Source organism: Erythrolamprus reginae, chromosome 2 (genome assembly GCF_031021105.1).
Source record: "Erythrolamprus reginae isolate rEryReg1 chromosome 2, rEryReg1.hap1, whole genome shotgun sequence".
Taxonomy (NCBI): Eukaryota; Metazoa; Chordata; class Lepidosauria; order Squamata; family Dipsadidae; genus Erythrolamprus; species Erythrolamprus reginae.
Genome location: NC_091951.1, coordinates 245,499,949 through 245,521,633, shown reverse-complemented (window position 1 = coordinate 245,521,633; position 21,685 = coordinate 245,499,949).

Here is a 21,685-nt window from a genome sequence, read left to right as displayed (position 1 = left end):
GTATGCCGCCCCTCTCCGTAGACTCGGGGCGGCTCACAACAGTGATGTTTTGCATGTGATGTATTGCAATGTTTTCCCCCTTCACTAAACTGGGGGATGGGCATGATGAGCACGTGATGCATCCAGCCCACAGGCCATGAGTTTGACACCCCCATGAGTCTACCTCTTCTATGCAGCAATGTATCTGCACAGCTTCCCTTCAACTGAGCCAAAGAGAGTCTCTCTCTTCACTGAAATCACTTTTAGAGAAATAAGTGGACCATATTTCCTCTGTAACATGAAATGCATCCTGTAAAAAGAAGGAGCACCAGGGATGAAGTGTTCCCGGTTCGCTTGTGCCTGTCAGTCATCAGAGAAGTGGTTGCAAAGGGAGTGCAAAACTCCGCCCACCTGCCCGGACACCGCCATTTTGATTTTTTTACACTCCTGTGCATGCACAAAGCATTCTATGCATGCGCAAAGGGTAAAAAAAAAACCCAAATGGGTGGACGGAATCTCACGCTTCCTTCAGGATCGGCTCTCTGAAAACAGGCACAAGGGAACTGGGAGCATTTCACCCCTGAGAAGAATCTATTGTTCTCAGGAAATCAGAGAAGTCTTCCTCATTTATGAAATCTAGAAAATCTCAATGTCCAGATACGTTGAAGTCCAACTCCTTCTAAAGTTATACTTTTCTGTATTTTTTGTATGGATTTTAGGGCTGGCTGATGTTAGGAAAAGTTTATAGGTTTCATTTTGTAAGGATTTAGTCAAGAGCAGAACAGAAACTGGAGATCTTATTTGTTTGTTTGTTTGTTTGTTTGTTTGTTTGTTTATTTATTTATTTATTTATTTATTTAATGTATTTATTGGATTTGTATGCCGCCCCTCTCCGGAGACTCAGGGCAGCTAACAGCAATAATAAGACAGCATACAATAATAATCCAATAATAAAAACGATTAAAAACCCATTAATATAAAAACCAAACATACAGACAGACATACCATGCATAAAATTGTAAAGGCCTAGTATTGAGTATCTCAATTCCCCCATGCCTGGTGGGAGAGGTGGATTTTAAGGAGCTTACGAAAGGCAAGGAGGGTGGGGGCAATTCTAATCTCTGGGGGGAGTTGGTTCCAGAGGGCCGGGGCCGCCACAGAGAAGGCTCTTCCCCTGAGTCCCGCCAAGCGGCATTGTTTAGTTGACGGGACCCGGAGAAGACCCACTCTGTGGGACCTAACTGGTCACTGGATTCGTGCGGCAGAAGTCAGTCCCTGAGATAATCTGGTCCAGTGCCATGAAGGGCTTTATAGGTCATAACCAACACTTTGAATTGTGACCGGAAACTGATCGGCAACCAATGCAGACTGCGGAGTGTTGGTGTAACATGGGCAGATCTGGCTTTTAGATATCATTTTCTATCAATTTGAAGATGACCCCTTGCAAATTCTAAAAGTTTGTCAGAACTGAAGTTTTATTTCTTGAAGTTCTCAGTGTAATATTTGAATAAAAGAAGGTTGATCGTTTCATTTCAATTCATGGCTCCTAAAAGTTATCACAGGTAATTTTAAGTTACCTCCAAAATTTTTCTTTCAGGATAACAGAATAACAGAGCTGGAAAGGACCATGGAGATCTTCTAGTCTAGGGGTGTCTGTTGTGGTTGGCTCATGGCCAGCTCCTCTGGTATCAGATTTTGAACCAGATGAGCTGGGTTCATTGGAGCACCGGAGACCTGTGTAGGTCTCGGAGGGTTCAGACAGTGCGGGGGAAGGAGAGATGGAAGCTGAAGGTGCTGGAGAGGTGGAGGCCCCTGCAGTGCTGGGTCAGATGAGGAGGGGGTGCTTAATGACCCCATTCTCAACATCCAGGTATGTAGAATTATGGGACGACAGGAGCAGCTGCACAGACGCAGAAGAAGATCTTAAATCACAGCTGGGAGTAATTAGGGAATCCTGGAGCAGGCTTAAAAGGGGAGGTTTTGTGCGAGGCCCTGTGCAGGACTTATCATTCACGATTAACAGAGAACAAGAAACAGACCTGGAGTTTCATCTCTAAACCAACATCTTGCATTTTTGAAAAACAACCCAGTTTTTGAACACTTGTATTTCAAAAGACTGTAGCAGCCCAGTTTGGAGGCATTCTTTACAAACCTTGTGGTGGGGAGTTGAGATATTTGTTATCGGTTTGGCAGTTAATCCCGACCTTTTGGTCATAAACAGACATTCTTCTGCCATCATTGTGGTTCTCAACCAATTGGTAAAGCACTATATTTTGTGTTTCCGGAAGACTCTGTCTGTGTGTTTTGTCTTTCCTTGCTGCTCAACCGGCCCGGTCAGGCAGAACAGAGTCAAATTGGCACCCGCGGACTAGATGAATCACACACAGATTACACCCACCCCAGCTATGTGAAGGGGAAAACATCACAATAGGTCACGTGACAGCAATGCGAAGTTTAACATCCATGTTCTAGTCCAATTCCCTGCTCAGGCAGGAAACCCTAAACATGGTTGGCCAGTCTCTTCTTAAAAACTTCCAGTGCTGGAGCATCCACAACTTCTGGAGGCAAATTGTTCTATCTAGTCTAGTAACTTTCAAAGAAACTGAATAACCATAAGCAGAAAGGGAAAGTTGGAATAGTTCATTGCCGTAGGCAATGTTCCCTCTAATTTTTTTCCGGTGTGGCCGGAAAATTATAGTGTCTGAGCGGCAGTCCCTTTGGGACTGGGCGGAATAGAAGTATAAATAGATAGATAGATAGATAGATAGATAGATAGATAGATAGATAGATAGATAGATAGATAGATAAATAAGAAAAAAATTCCTTCTTTTTTATTAAAAGAAATTAATAATAAAACAAAACCAAAATCTATTACTATTATTACTATCTTCTCCTTTTTTTCCATCCCTGTCTCCTTCCCCCTTGTGTGTGTGTGTTTGTATGTGAACTCTTGAACCATTTCCAATAACAGGTGAGGGCTATTGGAAATGGTTCAAGAGTTCACACACACACACATACACACACACTGTTATTATTTGGGTGCTTTTTACCATATGCTTTACATCAAGAGTCATTTCTCTCTTTCTCTCTCCCCCTCTTGCTCTCTCTCTCTTTTTCTCACTTTCTCTCTCCCTCTCTTTCTATCTCGCTCTGTCTGTTGCTCTCTCTCTCTCTTTCTCTCTCTCTCTCTTGCTTTCTTTCTCTCACACTCTTTCTATCTCTCTTGCTTTCTTTCTCTCTCTTGTTCTCTCTCTTGCTATCTCTCTTCCCCCTCTTTCTCTCTCTCTATCTCACTTACTTTCTCTCTCCCTCTCTCTTTCCATCTTGCTCTGTCTGTTGCTTTCTCTCTCTCAGTGAGGGGGCTGCGAGAGCGCTTTCTCTGAGCGCTTTGGGAATGCCTGCCCTGCCTCTACTGCAACCCCCTTGCTGAAAGCTCAGGACGAAAGTGCTCCCAGCGAAGGGGCTGCGAGAGGAAGCGCATGGAGAAAACCCTCTCGCAGCCCCCTGGCTGGGAGCGCAGATGATGATGAGAAGTCGCAGCCGCCACCACCGTGGGAGAAGTCGCGCCCCAAGGTGGGAGGTGGAGAAAGCTGGAGAGGCAGTGGATCGAGCAGGCGGGTGGCAGCGTCGAGAGGCCAGGGGAGAAATGGGGCCGGAGGCACCGTGGGGAGGCGGGAGCAGCTGCGGCTCCCTTTCCTTCCACCGATGTCTACTGCCGGTGCCTCCCCGCGCCCGCCCCCCATGGGCTGGCAGGGGGATGGGGAGCGTGTGCAGCATCTCCGCACTTTCATCACTCTCCACCCCCAACTCCAACGGCCGTCTCCTTGCGCGCCCTTAGAAAAGGGTGCACGGGGGTATTTTGGGGCATGAGCATACGCGCACACACAGTTTACAGGGAACAGTGGCCGTAGATGAGATTTTGAATGTGAATTTGGGCGCTTCTTGTACACACAGAGGTCACATCTAAGCTAGTCTTGGTTTTTGACACCAAACCTAACAGAAGACAATATGCACTCTGTACATGCACAGAGGTTAAAAGAACCCAAATGGCAGTATCCGGGCTGGTGGGCAGAACCTTGCGCTCCCTTCATGACTGGCTCTCCAATAACTTAAAAAGGCATGAGCAAACCAGGAGCATTTCACCCCTGCTAATAACCAATTTTTTAGTCAACCCAATACTAACTTTTCCTACAGTTCTCCACCCAGATTAAGGTTCATCCATCATCCCCACACCCACAAATTCATCACATAGACAACTCTGGTTCTCTCCACGTCCATGATCCTCCCCTCTACTTCCAGCTGGTGCTGAACAAAAGATGACCTTGAATCTCTAGAAAGAATTTGTTGTGCCTAATATTTTTCTCTCTCATGCAACTACCCATCCCCAATTCCTACAGTACTATTCTACTTATGGCAGGCCAAAGTCTCCAACTCAAAACAATGGCTTTGGCCTGACAGAAAGTTCCGTATGTGGCAACAGCAATAGTGAAATAGCCTTCAGGTTGTTTTGTTTTGAAAAATTGAACATTTACTTGGAAGACAAATTGCATACCTATACTGGGATAATTTCAGAATCTTTTGAATAATATGGAATACATAGCAGAAAAGTCCCAGCAAAGTAAAAAAAATGCTAATGCAATAATCCCCTGAACCCTTTCTTCTGACAGAATGAATGAAGAAAACATTGAAGCAAAAACTCTAGTGACAACTCAAAGCTAGTAGGGCTATTCCAAGTTTTACATGCACAGTCAGATCATATTAATATTGTACTGGCTGACACACTGTTTTATATGTCAGCAACATTAAAAAAAATAGTTAAAAAATAGAGACTTTCACTATAAGTAATAATTCCCTTGGCAGAGAAAAGGTTACCCCACACACCACTTCCTTCTCTTTTGAAAGTTCAATTGGAGAAATAAATTAAGGCTAGAGAGACCGCATTCGACTAGTCTCTAGAATTCTGACTCACAAATTATTACCTTTGCTCTCTTGTCATTATGCTTGGCCAAAATTCAGACAAGAGGCCAGATGAGTTTAATGCTGTTTTAGTTCAATTTAGGGAAGTGGGAGGACGGTGAAGCCATTAAAAAAAAAATATCTGCAAATGCAGAATGGGAAATCCAAGTCTTAATGCTATAAGCCTTAAGGTGGCTCTAGCACTATGCAAAATGCCTATCAACATGAGAGTCTCTCAGTCCATCTCCCTGATGGTTTCGTGTATGTTTCTCTCTGTGTGTACCTATGTATCACATCTGTATAAACAGCAATAGCGATAGCACTTAGACTTATATGCCGTGCCATAGTGCTTTACCACACTTTTTGGGAAGTTTATAATGTCAGCTTTATTTGCATATTGTCCCCAACAATTTTGATCCTCATTTTACCAACCTTGGAGAGATGGAGGGCTGAGTCAACTTTGAGACGGTCAAGATTGAACTCCAGGAATTGGGCAGCGTTAGCCTGCAATACTGACCCAAGTAAGAACTTTTGCTTGCACGTTTTCCCCCAAATGGTAATTCTAAAGAATTGTAATGTCTGAACAATCTACCTTTATAGATGAAAATTTCAGGTTGCCCCAATTAGTTGTATCCTCCAGCTAACTCTTACATGGCTGAATATTTCTGCTTCCACAAGGTTACTAAGTACATGTCATAAATCAATGGTTCTCAACCTTTCTAATTCCGTGACCCCACAGTTCCTCATGTTGTGGTGACCCCCAACCATAAGTCTAGTGCCAATTTTCCCAACAGAGCTTTAAGCTGATTGGCAGGAAGATCAGAGGGACACTCCCACTGTGAATACCTCATTGGTCGGATTGTAAAAATATGTTCCATGGCACCAGAATAGAAGCTTTAGTTCCTAACACCAGGGGAAATTTGTCTTGGTCTTAGGCGACCCCTGTGAAATGGTCATTCGACCCCCAAAGGGGTCCCCACACCCCCAGGTTGAGAATCACTGTTATAGATGAACAATTATCAGAGGATTATGGCTGGTACAATATTCTGCTCAAAGAATCACAGAATGGTGAGTTCCATTGCTGAAGAAATCTTGGTAGTCCACTGTCTTTGTCCTGAAAGTACCCATTGCCATCAAATATTACAGAACTGTAATTATGGTACAGTATTCTTTACTTTTTACCATCCTGGTCAAGACTGTTGGGAGTTACATTTCCACATTATCTGAAAATTCATAAGCTGGTCAGCATTTAAGATCTGGGGAATGCGATCACTTTTTTTGATGAAAGGCTTCGGTGGAAAAGTGTGAAGTTGACAAAACATTTCCACCCACAATGGATCTGGCACTTTTTGGGGAGGGAGGGGATTTCTCCTCCCTCCCTATATATAAAAAAAGAGGAAATAACAACTGTATTAAACCTGTTTTAGGTCTTACCTCCTGGTTGCACTTCATAGTACTGATTTTTGATCATTGTGATTGAAGGAAGGTTGTAGAAAAAGAGCTGAGGAACACTGAGGCCTCAAATTGTCCTTCTCTATTCTTCTAAAGGTCTGTTATCAAAGATTGTACACATGTCGTTCATCAGATTTTCCCTTTGAGTGTCTTCATACGTCTTCATAGTAGTTTTGCAGGTAGTCTTCAACTTACGACTACGACTGAGCCCAAAATTTATGTTGCTAAGTGAGAAACGTGTTAAGTCTACTTTGCCCCAACTTTCCTTGCTACCTTTCTTAAGTGAATCACTGCAGTTGTTATATTAGTAACATTTGTGAAGTGAATCTGGTTTCCTCATGAACTTGGCTTATCAGAAGGAGATCACGTGACCTCAGAACACGGCAATTGTCATAAAAACATGCCCGTTGTCAAGCGCCCAACCGTAAATCATGTGACTATGGGGAGGCTGCAATGGTCATAAGTGTGAAAAATAGTCATGACCCTTTTTTTCAACTTTGAATGGTCACTAAGTGAACTATTGTAAGTCGAGGACTCTCTGTATATCTTTCTTTCTTCAGTTTCATGGAGAACAATCTCCAAGCCTCATTTTCTATGTTAGTATGCCCAAAAAGTCCCCCCCCCTTTCTTAAGCTTTCACCCTATCGCTAAAAAAAATAATGGAATAGTATTACCCTTTCAACAGGAGTCACAGGAGAAGCTAGAACTATTGACCCAGTTGTAACTTAATGAGGAAAAATAATCCTGTAGCCTTTCTCTGTCTTATCACCTAGGCAAACTAAGGTTCATTATCACCTCTTATTCAAAGAATAGTTGACTCACAACAGTTAAATAAAAACCTCAGCTGCCTAAGCACTGTTATCCCAAATCAGATCGGGGCATATGGCACTTGGTCACGTAGAAGTATGCCAACACTTTGCTCATCAGAACTTGTGGTTTCAGAAAATGTTATTTCCATTTGCTTTTAACTGACCTCCTCCATCATTCTCTCTCTCTCTCTCTCTTTTAAATTAAACCCAACCTACAATCTCAGGACAAGGCTTGCTTTTTCCAGTTTCTTGCATTTTATTACAATGAAATACTACATATTTTGTTTTTTAAAAAATGGAGGTGAGGATAACATGTCTGAATGCTTGTCCGCCTGGAGAAATCAGTTGTGGTTGAAGTTAGGTTGAAAATTGTTCTATCGGCCTTCTTTCAGAAGAATGGATGGATAGAAATTCATAAATGTTCTCCAGTATACCAGTAAGAGGGGAAGAGCTTGTTTTACATATTGCACGAAGCCAGGGCTTCTTTGAACTCTAGTTTTTGAAGTAGCCATAGTGACTTGGGCAGTGGTAGTGGCTTTGTAACAAGACCAATTGTTAATTTTTTTGGGAAGTTGGTGAACTGGTTAAGATCTACACTGCCTGGAGCCCCAATCAGCTGTTCAACAGTTAGGAGCAGCAATAGAGAGAGAGAAAGAACAAGAGAGAGAGAGAGAGAGCAAGAGGGGGAGAGAGATAGAACGAGAGGGAGAGAGAAAGTGAGAAAAAGAGAGAGAGAGCAAGAGAGGGAGAGAGAAAGAGAGAGAAATGACTCTTGATTTAAAGCATATGGTAAAAAGTACCCAAATAATAACAGAGAAAAAAAACCCAGCCGTGTGTGTGTGTGTGTGTGTGTGTGTGTGTGATCTCTTGAACCATTTCCAATAGCTCACCTGTTATTGGAAATGGTTCAAGAGTTCACACACACACATGCAAGGGGGGAGGAGACAGGGATGGAAAAAGAGGAGACGATAGTAATAATAGTAATAATTTTGGCTTTAATTAATTAATTAAATTTATTTTAATAAATTTAATTTATTAATTTCTTTTAATAAAAAAGAAGGGATTTATTTATTTACTTACTTACTTACTTACTTACTTACTTACTTACTTACTTACTTACTTACTTACTTACTTACTTATTTATTTATGCTGCCCAGTCCCAAAGGGACTGTCGCTCAGACACTATACTTTTCCGCCCACACCGAAAAAAAATTAGAAAGAACATTGGTTAGGAGTATCAGTGGAATTGGCAAAACCAAATATTAACCATTTACCAGTACACTACTGAAGTAAGGTCATACACAACCTGAAGTCATAGTCATAACTTACAACCTACAGTGACTTAATTAATTCATCACATTAATCTGCACCCAACAAAGCTACAAGCTGATGCTTTGCATAATGTGTAAATCCAAAGAGAGAGAGAATTTTTATAGCATCAAAAATATTTCATACCAGTCTGGAATAAATTTCAGAAAGACGTAAATATTGTCTGTCTCGGTATGTGTGTGTGTGTGTGGATATATATAAATATAAAAACACTTCAGCACAGTAGTGAAGTTTGTGTTGAATTATGGCATAAATTACATTTTTCAATGAATGACGAAGGTGTTTTTTAAAAAAATATGCTGAATGCTTGAAATATTAAAAAAACAAATCCAGATATGTAATTTTTTTCCTCTTGAAAGAGTTGGCATTGCAATAGGCTGCAGTTTCATCTTTGAATTTGCTCATTTGAAAATCCAGAATAATTGAGTAACATCATATTGCTTAAAATTCGGCAAAGGAACATCGAGTGAAAATTTACATTACATCCTCTCACTTAATCAATTCCCATTGGCCTGTGGCTTAGAGCTTTTCCACTGTCTGATCCTGTCTAATGCCAAATATCTTTATTTATTAGGCATTTATCATTGAGACAAGTCTTGGAAAGCACTGGTGACATAAACATTTTTCATATTTTGTAATAATAAACTGAAAAAATATCAATCTGGACATAAGATAAATATTTTTGAAGGATCTCAGCTGAGCTTCTAACAGGACCTCCGTGTTTAACAAAAATGTTATTGAATGACACCATGTGTTCACTTTCAACTATTGACATGAGTTGCTTTCCTTTTTTATAAATCAAAACCTAGAACTTTCTCTGTAAAAATATGCACACTGTTTTGCCGATGATAATTCAGTGAAAATGTAGAGTTTATGCTACTGAGAAGTGTGAGTGAATAATTTTATTTAACTTTAACTTTATCATTGTAACTTTAATACAATTGAAAAACAAAACAAAACCACAATACAGTGCAATGCAACACAATACAATACAATAGAAATGTAGAAATGGTAGAAATGACCTTTGTTTGAAGTTCTAGTAAAGGAGAACTTGACACTTCATATGGCTGTCTACTTTATTGGATGACAGTTAGCATAATGAAAATGTTTTTCCTAATATCTAGCCTCAACTTGCTTCCATATTGTTATGTTTGTACTTTTAAATAAAGGTGACCGCTGATTGGCTTAAGTTGCGGCCAAGGGAAACCTTGGCGCAAAAGTTTAAAAAAGAGGAACTCACGGCTGTTTTCCCTGCGCCAGCAAGGTATATAAGGTGCGGCTTTAGCTGGTAGCTCGCAGTCACTTCCTACCTGCGAGCTGGTCACTTCAACTGTTCCTGATTGCCAATAAAGAGCTGTTACCCTTCCTCAGCTTCTGATTTAACACATATACTGTAGTTTTAATATTTTGGTTGATCTTGCCATCTGGGACAATAGAGAAGAACCTGACTCTATCTATTATGTGACAAAACTTAAGAATAAACAAACTTTTAGGATAGCACTCTCACAAAATTATTCAATTGGATGGGCTGCCTATTATTTATTTATTTATTTATTTATTTATTTATTTATTTATTTATTTATTTATTTATTTATTTATTTATTTATTTATTTATTTATTTATTTATTTATTTATTTATTTATTTATTTATTTATTTATTTATTTATTTATTTATTTATTTATTTATTTATTTATTTATTTATTTATTTATTTATTTATTTATTTATTTATTTATTTATTTATTTATGTTTGTTTGTTTGTTTGTTTGTTTATTTATTTATTTATTTATTTATTTACTTGATTTTTTAAATGCCGCCCTTCTTCTTAGACTCAGGGCGTCTTCCAACATGTTAGCAATAGCACTTTTTAACAGAGCCAGCATATTGTCCCCACAATCCGGGTCCTCATTTTACTCACCTTGGAAGGATGGAAGGCTTTAGCCGGTGATGAGATTTGAACTGCTGACCTACTCTTCCTACCAATCCCAACCACCTATTTTCAAATGTAAATAAAAACTCACAAACTATATAGACATTGCTGGAGCATAAGCATACAAATTATATTTTGATTGTTTGCTTTCAGTTCCAGATGAATTTAGCTTCTTCTCAATAAAATCTCTTGGTTATGTTCAGCACATTGCTGTGCTGAAGGAATATGTTAATGGACAATTTCAAACTATTGTCAACAGGACTTAATAGCTCTGTGTAAGAATAATATGGATGAGTTACATTTTTGAGTGTCTTCATGAACCACACAGATCTTAAATGAATGATATTTTGGGCTACTTACTTCCTCGAGGAGACAGAACTTTGACCATTTTGTTTTAATGTGGGGTAATGCTGTTCACGCATAACTCCAATTCTACAAGCCAGTTGTAGAATTATATAAAAGATAATACAATACCTGAACAATGTAATAGGGGCAGCCAAGAGGTATTCATTAGCTTGAAGCATGACTCTTAATGTGTTTTTTAATTGATGATCTGCATGCTTACTCTGGAAGCAACATACTCGTAGAACACATTCTTTTTTCTTTTGGGCTAAGACCAACAACCCTATTAAACTTACTGCCATCAGGGGACAGAGCTGCAATCTTTCCCATCTGCATTTCACAAGCCAATCAGTGGAGGAAGTACCCTAAAATTTGCAGGGGGCTGATAAACAATCACATTAGGTATCACTTAGCTGTGTCTTGAATGAATGTTTCCCGTAGGTTCTTTGAGAAAAGAGCAAATGAAATCATTTCCACAATGTTCATTTCCCTCTCTGACCATAACTTAAGCTAAAGTACTTTTGCATATAAAAATAAATTAGAAAGAGAACAGAAAGTCTGTAACCAGGGAAATTCTAGCATGCATGCACAGCCCAAAACATGACTGGTCCAGTTGCACATTTAGAAATCTCTGGCACATCTCACTGATATATTGATCTCTGACAATAGACTGCCAGGCTATATGCTTGCACAAGTGTGCATCTACTCAGTACAGTGTGTACTCCACATATTTCATTGAAATACATATTGCTGTGGTCAAAACCTACCTGGTTCACCTGAAATTACTGAATCACTTTGAAGTTATCTCATGATGTTATTAGTATGCAAACATTAAAATGCTGCACACTGAGCTCCCAGGAAAGCATTGGTAGCCTTTCTGAGCAGCCCTAAGCAAAGGCAAAATCAGAGGCCTGCCATATTACAAAGGTAAGACAAAGGCAGACACAGTGTAAAATTGCGGTGCTCTGTGAGCTTGGTTGTTTCTTGCATAAAACATATTAATACACTCGTTGGTCAGGGGACTAGGGTCTAATGGCCCCAAGCCTGGGAAATAAGACCTTAATCTTTTACGGAAGGCAAGGAGGGTGATAGCGAATTTCTGGGGGGAGCTGATTCCAGAGGGCTAGGGCTCCCACAGAGAAGGCTCTTCCCCTAGGCTCCGTCAAACGACATTGTCTGGTTGACGGAACCTGGAGAAGGCTGACTCTGTGGGACCTGATTGGACACTGGGATTAATGCATCAACAGGGGGTCTCGGAGGTAATCTGGCCGGTACCATGTAGGGCTTTATGGGTCATAACCAACACTTTGAATTGTGTCCAGAAACTAATCAGCAACCAATGCAGTCCACGGAGTGATTGAGAATTATGGGTATGCCTTGGAAGGCCAGAATATCTCCGGGACTGCCTTCTGCCGCACGAATCCCAGCAACCGGTTAAGTCCCACAGAATGGGCCTTCTCCGGGTCCCGTCAACTAAACAATGTTGTCTGGCGCGACCCAGGGGAAGAGCCTTCTCTGTGGTGGCTCTGACCCTCTGGAACCAGCTCCCCCCAGAGATTAGGATTGCCCCCACCCTCATACACAGAAACTACATGGGCAAGGGGGAGATGTTTCAATTCCCCCATGCCTGACGGCAGAAGTAGGTTTTAAGGAGTTTCCGAAAGGCAAGGAGGGTGTTTCTGTATATGATTTGACTGTGTGCTTGTTTTTTATATATTGGGGTTTCTTTTGGATTTTTTAACCTAAAACTGTAATTTAGATTGCTAAATATTAGATTTTTTTACTATGTATTGTTTTTTACCATTGTTGTGAGCCTCCCCGAGTCTACGGAGAAGGGCGGCATATAAATCCAATAAATCTAATCTAATCTAAGGCCCATAACCACTTGCGCGACTGCATTTTGGATGATTTGAAGTTTACGAACACTCTTCAAAGGTATCTCCTTTATCTCATTGCAGTCAAGGGACTTTCGAGAATCTTCTCCAACACCTCAATTCTAAAACACCTTGAAGTCCATTGAGAAGTTAAAGTTCAGCCAGAATGCAACAGTTCATAGGGCTGGATAACCCACAATTTGCCTATGTTACATTATTGCTGGCCTCTCAGTTTCTTTCTGAGGGCAATGCAAGGAGCTAGCTATCACTTTTAAAGTTGTACATGAACCATGGCCAAGTTATTTGGGGGTTGTCTCTCCATCAAATTAGTATACTAGTGAAAAAAGTATTTAAAAAAAAAACAATTCCAGTAGCTAAAAACAACCTTTTTTTAATCCGGGTCAATATGACTCGGAGGAGTACAAGTCTAACTTTTTTTTTATAAACGGGTGAGCCCGACCCAGAATGGGGGGGACGCGGTTCTGATGGTGGCAATGTAGCACGTAGTCTAGCACTGGTGCCACCTCTCATGCATGCAAATGGTGCTTCCTCCCACCACCTGCAATTGCGCCAGCTCGCCCTTACCGGACGCAATCGCGTTGGCTTCCCTGTACCGGCCGCAATTGTGCCGGCCCACCAAACCACCAGCAGTCGCGTCAGCTTCCCTGCACTGTCTGCGATTGCACTAGGTTGCTCCCACTGCCTGCGCTCATGCTGGCTCCAACCCACCACCTGCGATCACGCCGGCTTCCCACCACCACCCACAATTGTGCCAGTTTCCTCCCACCACCTGCACTCACGCAGACCTCTCCCACCACCTGCAATCACACCGGCTTCCTCCCACTGCCCATGCTCATGCCATCTCCCCCCACTGCCTGCACTGCTGCCATTTGCCCCTAGAGCCAGAAGCAAGCGGGGTGAACAGAGATGAACAGCAACAGCGTGGGCAGTCACTTACCTTATTGTTGCCCATTTCTGGGTTTTTTCACTTCTGCACATGTGCAGAAGTGAAAAAAACAGAAATCTCACACGCACGCATCCTAGTGTGAGATTTGGCTTCTGCACATACACAGAAGATGAACTCTGTGCAGTGATGCGCCCACTCTCCCAGTCCGTTCCATGGTGGCCCCTGTATATATATATATGAATGTATGTATGTACATATGTGTGTGTGTATGTGCATGTGCATATCTGTATCTGTATCTGTATCTGTATCTATATCTATATCCAGTGGTACCTCATCTTACGAATGCCTCTTCTAATGAACTATTTGAGATATGAACCCAGTGTTTAAGATTTTTTTGCCTCTTCTTCCGAACTATTTTCACCTTATGAACCCATGCCGCTGCCTCTGGGATGCCCCGCCTCTGGACTTCCCTTGCCAGCCGAAGCGCTCTGGATTCCCCTGAGCCTCCTTTCACTGGGTATCCCCGACGCCAGTCTTCCATTGCCAGCCGGAGCACCCGTTCTTGTGCTGCTGAGGCTCCCCTCACTGGGATTTCCTTCATTTTTGCCGGTGCTGCGTTGAATCCCAGGGAGGGGAGCCTCAGGGAAATCCCAACAGCACAAAAACGGGCGCTTTCGCTGGCAATGGAAGTCCAGAGGTAGGATTACCAGCAGCGCAAGGCAAAAGGGGTAAGTTTTGGGATTGCACGCTTTATTTGCTTTTACATTGATTCCTATGGGAAACATTGTTTCATCTTACGAACCTTTCTACTTACGAACCTCATCACGGAACGAATTAAGTTCATAAGATGAGGTACCACTGTATTCATATTCCAGCCATTGATTAGATTGGTTTTGCCATGAGAATATATTCAAATTCCACTTGTAATTTTGCTATAATAAGGTATTATCTATGCTCCTACAACCATATTTACAACTTCACAATTTCAATATTGTTCTACATGCTGGTATAGTGAGTTTTTATATACACACACACACACACACACTTGGAAGAAGCCATATTTGTAGCATATAAACATTGCTGCAGAAACCTACAGTAGGTTGCTCTTAGTGCTGGATTATAAACTTGTTACCGTATATACTCAAGTATAAGCCGAGTTTTTCAGACCAAAAAATGGGCTGAAAAAGCTGACCTCAGCTTATACTCGGGTCACTGAGGAGTCACCACAAGAGGGCGCCCCGCTGGAGCCCGGCAGGCATTGCTTCAAAAACGGAGCCGCCTGAAGAACTGGAGCCGGGTGAGACATTGATAGAAATGGCGGCGGGGCGGGGCCCTGCAGCTCGTCTCTCTCACTTCCTCACTTGCTTTCTTTCTTTTAAAAATATTTAAATACCGATAAATAAATATGCTGTCGGCTGCTTCCTCTTCTCCTCTTTTGTTTTCTCCTGTCAGTTGTGGTCGTGGAGGAAAAGGAGGAAAGGAAAGAGGCGAGGCTTCTTTTTTCTTTCCTCTTCCTCCGTTTCCTTCGCAGCTGCAGCTGCCGTCCCAAGTGGATCTCTTTAGCAAATCTGCTTCCCCGAACAACACATGGGGCAATAAAGGGAGACAGAGGAGGAGGGAGGATCAGGGGTGGGAGGGAGATCCAGCCAGCGAGCCAGCCAGCAATCTAAGTGGGGAGGGGACAGCATGCAGTCTCTCCAGGCTTTAGAAGCCCCCAGCTGGAGAGAGAAGCAGATTTGCTAAAGATATCCACTTGGCGTGGTAGCAGGGAAAGAAGGAGGAGGAGGACAGCCTCTTTCCTCCTCCTCCCCCAGGGCTGTGGGCTATTCTGGCTCTCCTCCTACTTTCCCTGCTGCCGTCCCAAGTGGATCTCTTTAGCAAATCTGCTTCCTCCCGAACAACACATGGGGCAATAAAGGGAGATGGAGGAGGAGGGAGGATCAGGGTAGGAGGGAGATCCAGCCAGCGAGCCAGCCAGCAAGCTAAAGGGGGGGACGGGACGGCATGAACTCTCTCCAGGCTTCTAAAAACTTGTCAAGTTTAAAGATCCCTGGGTTAGAGTTAAAAATGCAAGAGTCTTCAAACCTGAAAAGATTAAGGCTTGTAGACTTCAACTCCTACTCCTGAAGTAGCATGGCTGGGGCAGGAATTCTGGGAGTTGAAGTCCACTAGTCTTAAAACGGTCAAGTTTAAAGAGCCCTGGGTTAGGGTTAAAAATGCAAGAGTCTTCAAACCTGAAAAGATTAAGGCTTGTGGACTTCAACTCCCACTCCTGTGGTAGCATGATTGGTGCAGGAATTCTGGGAGTTGAAGTCCACTAGTCTTAAAACTGTCAAGTTTAAAGAGCCCTGGGTTAGGTTTAGAAATAGGTTTTAGCTTGGTTGCTAAGTGAGCTACTTTTTTTACTTTTTAATTTATTGTTATTACCAGATTGCTTTTGTTTACCCTCTTTTAAATTTACAGAGCTAGTTTACTGGTTTTCTTTAAAATAAATATTCTAAAACATTTAATCTACTGATTTCTCAATTAATGTAATTTTATTGGTTTCCATTTTTATAAGTTACCAGTAGCCACTGCATTTTCTAACCTCGGCTTATATTCGGGTCAATAAGTTTTCCCAGTTTTTTTTATAAAACATTCATTCGACCACTTCTACATTAAACCAACATAACAAATGCAAAAACAATTATACTTATGGTAAACCCTTTACATTTTGCTTTAGAAATGATAAAACAATGAAAATTATAAAATTGAACAATAAAATATACCTTTTCTTCTTTTTTGTGTCATGTCCTTCATCGAACCTTGGTTGTCAATTCTATTTTTGTCAAATACTTTTTTTTACAAAGATTAAATAATTTTCTATGTGATCTCATATATCACACCTTCTCTCTGAGTCTGCATGCAAATTTAAGAAAGAATGTAAATTAAAAAAAACCACTTAATAATTAAGTATAGTATAGTCAAGCTTTCCAGGAAGATTTGCAAGAAAGCTTTTTAAATTTGTAACATTCAAGTTTAGAATTAATTATACCACAGTTAGTCCAACCCATATTTAATTATATAAATCCTGAGAATAACTACACCTAATTCATCCACAACTGATATTTACACTGCATTCTTTACTTAATAATACATCCATAGTATACTCTGTAGAAGTTTTACCAGTGGAAAAAGACTATTTTAGACTTTCTTGTAAAATAAGGCTGCCATGCCTTATACTAAAATGTATCTATTTATGGCTTCTGTTTTTCAAAATCACAAAGTGTACAATTTCATGACTTGAAATTATTTGAAGGACGTCATCTGCCCAATTATTTCTACTCAAACCATCAAGTCTGTAAGAAGAGAGGTGCTCCAGGTCATGTCTGCAAAGAAATTATATTTGATGGGGCCAAGAAGATGGACCTCTTGTGGCATGGCACCCACATTGTGGTACATCATCCCCCCTGGAGGTGAGACTACAACAATTCCTGTCATCCTTCTGGAATTTTCTTAAAGCCTAGTTTTGTCAACAGGCTTGGAAATCTCACATAAATCAAATTTAATAAGATGTCTACATTGTGTGTAACATCTACAGTATGCATTCCCTACTCTTTTTAGTTTTTTTAAAAGTAATAACACTACGTATGTTTTAATTTTAGAGTATTTTTATAATTATTGATATTTTATGATTTTATCTTTTTTTAAAAAATAGTTTTTATTTACATATATACAATGAAACAATGACAACAAACAGTACGTTTACATAAAATATGAAAGACAAGCAAGAATTATGTTTCTTCTCTCCTCCTATGGCAGGCACTGTTGATAGCATCCTTTTTTATTCTTAGCGGTGTTAAGACCAGTGTTTTGAGTTATGTACTATTATAATTAAGTTCTTATTATGTCATTGGTAATAGGACGTCTCTGGATTAGGTTCTATTGAATAGACAGAACAAGGGTTACATTGATTATTTAAAAATTGTTCTTTGTAATATTTCTTTATCTCGCAGCACTGTGAAAAGGTGTTCTTTTATTTAACCAGGTGTAAACATCTTCCCAAATTTGGTAATATTTCGTTTTTTCTTTTTCTTTTAGTTCCATTGTTAGTTTATCTGCTTCAGCACAGTCCAACATTTTTTATATTAAATTCCATTCATTTGGCATATTTTCATTTTTTCAAAATTGTGCTATTCTCGTTGATGTTATTAAATGTTGTATCAAATAGTAATGTTCCTTATTCGTCGGGTTTTCAATAATACCAAGCAAAAATATTTCTGGTTTCATTTCTAATTCAATCTTAATTATTTCTTTTATCCACTTTTGGAGTTTGTGCCAAATTTCTTTAACTTGTCTATATTTTATGATTTTATCATACACCGCCCAGAGTCAGGTTTCTGTGAAGTGGACAACATAATAATATGATCAATCAATCTGAAGAAGCGAGTAGTGCAGCTAGTGAAACAATGGCATGTATATTCATGGTAGTACATGGCATAACCCAGAAGTCATTTAATCAATATTTCCTAACTCTATTTCGCTCAGCATACTGCATAGTAGCAAAGCAGATTTTGAAGAAAAGAGTAAAATTTTGCTTTCATTTCTGTGTTTCATGAGTTTGGGGTTAGAAGAAGGGCTGAAAAAATGGTAGGGAAGACGTAACGTAGCAATCCTATATCAAAACTATAGATTGCAAATAAATTCTGTTTGGTTTGAATTGAACCAAAATTGTTTTTTAATACTTTCTCATCATTCTCCTGACTAAATGAAGTGTTAGTTATGTTTTCTTGAGTTAATGGTGATGAATGTTTTTAAATTATATTAGAGCTTTTAAAGTCTTTTTTAGCCAAATTAATTGCATTTTTAGATGTATTTGTTATGTTGTTGTTGTGAGCCGCCCCGAGTCCTCGGAGAGGGGCGGCATACAAATCAAATCAAATCAAATCAAATCAAATCAAATCAAATCAAATCAAATGTAAATAATAAATAATAAATAATAAATAATTGAAAGAATGAATGAATGAATGAATGAATGAATAATTAAATAGCTAAATAATAGCTAAATAATAGCTAAATAATAGCTAAATAGCTAAATAGATAAATAGATAGATAGATAGATAGATAGATAGAGATAAATAGATAAATAGATAAATAGATAAATAGATAAATAGATAAATAGATAAATAGATAAATAGATAAATAGATAAATAGATAAATAGATAAATAGATAAATAGATAAATAGATAAATAGATAAATAGATAAATAAAGCGTCCTCCAAATTTTAACCCAATAAAAATGTAAGCCCAGGTTTTTATTTCTCCAAAGGAAAATGCATACATGCTCCTATATAGCTGCTAAAATGGAGGAGATCTCAAATGTACATTAACATCAATCAGACTGTGCCCATGGTCCGAGAAACCAAGTGGCTTAACAGACCCATCATTTTAATGTTTCCAGTTGCAATGTAGATTTTGTATAGGTTTTTTTCATCCCCCACTCCCAAAAAAGCTCATTTGGGTGATGGTTTTAGCTAAAGTAATATTTTGAAGTAATGCAAGCCATATGGATTTTTAACGTCCATTGGTAAAAATAGCCAGGATGGGATATGCGGTCAAAAAATGAGGGGGGGGGCAGGGAGAGAAGAATCATAGTTAGGTTTTGTGGTTGTTGTTTTTTTTTAAAGAAAAGGTTCTTTAAGAAATTTGGAGCTTGTAAAAAATAAAATAAAATTAGATAGAAGTTACATCTTGCAACAGCAAGATTATTATTATGAAGAAGCATTTTGGAGACAGTCAAACATGAGGCAAGAAATTCAGTACCTAACTGCCATTTTCCCATCATAAAACTGAGACAGCATCATGCAGGTTCTAAAGAGTGCTCCAACAAACTTTATTCAGACCACTGACCACAATCGTGTGAATTGAACAAGTGCTCAAGTGTTTTACAGAAGTCCTTGTATCTACTTACAGATAATTAATTTGAATTAGATGTGATTTACATTTAGATGCTATTCAAACTTTCAGATTCGGAGCTCTGGTTAGGTCCCACAGAGTTGGCCTTCTCCAGGTCCCGTCGACTAAACAATGTCATTTGGTGGGACCCAGGAGAAGAGCCTTCTCTGTGGTGGCCCCGACCCTCTGGAACCAGCTCCCCCCGGAGATCAGAACTGCCTCCACCCTCCTTGCCTTTCGTAAAGTTCTTAAGACCCATCTCTGCCATTAGGCATGGGGGAACTGAGACATCTCCCACGGGCCTATACAGTTTATACATGGTATGTTTGTGTGTATGCTTGCTTTTAATAATGGGGGTTTTGGTGTTTTTTAAATGATTAGATTTGTTCTTACATTGTCTTTGTTATTGTTGTGAGCCGCCCCGAGACTATGGAGAGGGGCGGCATACAAATCTAAATAATAATAATAATAATAATAATAATAATAATAATAATTATTATTATTATTATTATTATTATTATTATAAAGCAGCCTTTTCCCAGACTTCTGTACAAACCTGAAAAAACTGCTATAACTTTAAGTTATGAGTTATATCATAGTCCTGTTGGATCCTAAGTCAGAGAAGGAGATGGAGGCAGGGTTGACAGAGTGCGAGTGCGCAGCCCCTATGGCCCGTGAGCAGGGGTAAAATCCAGCAGGTTCTGACAGGTTCTGGAGAACCAGTAGCAGAAATTTTCAGTAGTTGTTCGGAAAACTGGTAGCGGAAATTTTGAGTAGTTCAGAGAAACAGCGAACACCTCCTCTGGCTGGCCTCAGAATGGAGTGGGAATGGGGATTTTGCAATATCCTTCCCCTGCTGTGTCCACCAAATCACACCCATAGAACCGGTAGTAAAAAAAAAATTGGATTTCACCACTGCCCATGAGGAATGGCCTGGGGATGAAGACAAAGCAGTTCTGGATCCCTTGTGCTTCATAAGAGGAAGAGAAGGGGCAGGGTGATCAAGGAAGGGGGGAAAAGATGGAAAGGACAGGCAATGGAGCAGAGGAGGGGCGGAGCTCTGTAGATAAGCAAATGCTACCACCACCCTCCCCCGATCCCTGAGTGGAGAGAATAGAAAGGAGGCAGAGTCAGGGCAGGGTGACCAGACTACTTGGGAGAGGGTGCACCGCCCCTCGTCCCGAGGATCATCTGAAGAGTAGCATTTAAGAAGATGCCATGGGAGGGACTTTTCTCAGGAACAAGTGTTGTATTTCGTGGCAACATGCTCCACGGCTCCAGAAAACTTTTTGCTGCAGAATCTGCTGATGTGGAGTGAGGTTTGATCCTTTGCTTTGTCATGAACTTTGGCAAGCTTGAGAGTCTGTCTTGGCTCCGGAGCAGTGTTGCTCTTGTGGACTTTCACAAAGTTGCACAAAACATGGGCAGTTGCCATGTGTGTTTGTTCTGCCTTGTTCTTTGGACTGTAAAAGTAACCTGGGGGCAGAGACCTTGGAGAACGGACCGGGAATTGCTGGATTGTGGGTATTCTGGGGGATGGTGCTTGAATAAAAGTTGTCAATCTTCCACCTAGCACAACTTATATATATATATATTGCTATGTTAATGATAAAAACATATTGAAGGAGTGGTGTTTGGCCCTGGGTGGGAGCCAAAGCTGGAGGCAGGACTTGATTTGTAGACTTATCCTGCTCTGCACATTTTACAATTATTGGCATAATTGCTGGCATTTGTGCCTATGCAATCATTGAACCTATTGTGTTGTTTTTTAAAAAAATCGCATGCAGCAAAGAAATGCTCATAGCAGGCCCCTATACCAGAAGTGGGTTCCTACCAGTTCGCACTGGTTCTATAGAACCAGTACCAAACTGCTGGTGATGTCACAAAGCAGGTTCCGTTGGTGCTGGTCTGTGAACACCACCACCTTTTGGGGGATCTTTTTTTTTGGGGGGGGGGGAATTTTGCTGATTTTATTTATTTATTTATTTTATTTATTATTTAGATTTGTATGCCGCCCCTCTCCGCAGACTCAGGGCGGCTCACAACAAAGTGAAACAATTTACAACAAATCTAAATTACAGTTTAAAAATATTTTAAAAACCCCATTTTCTAAACAAACATACATAAAGACATACCATTCATAAATTGTATATGCCCGGGGGAGATGTCTCAGT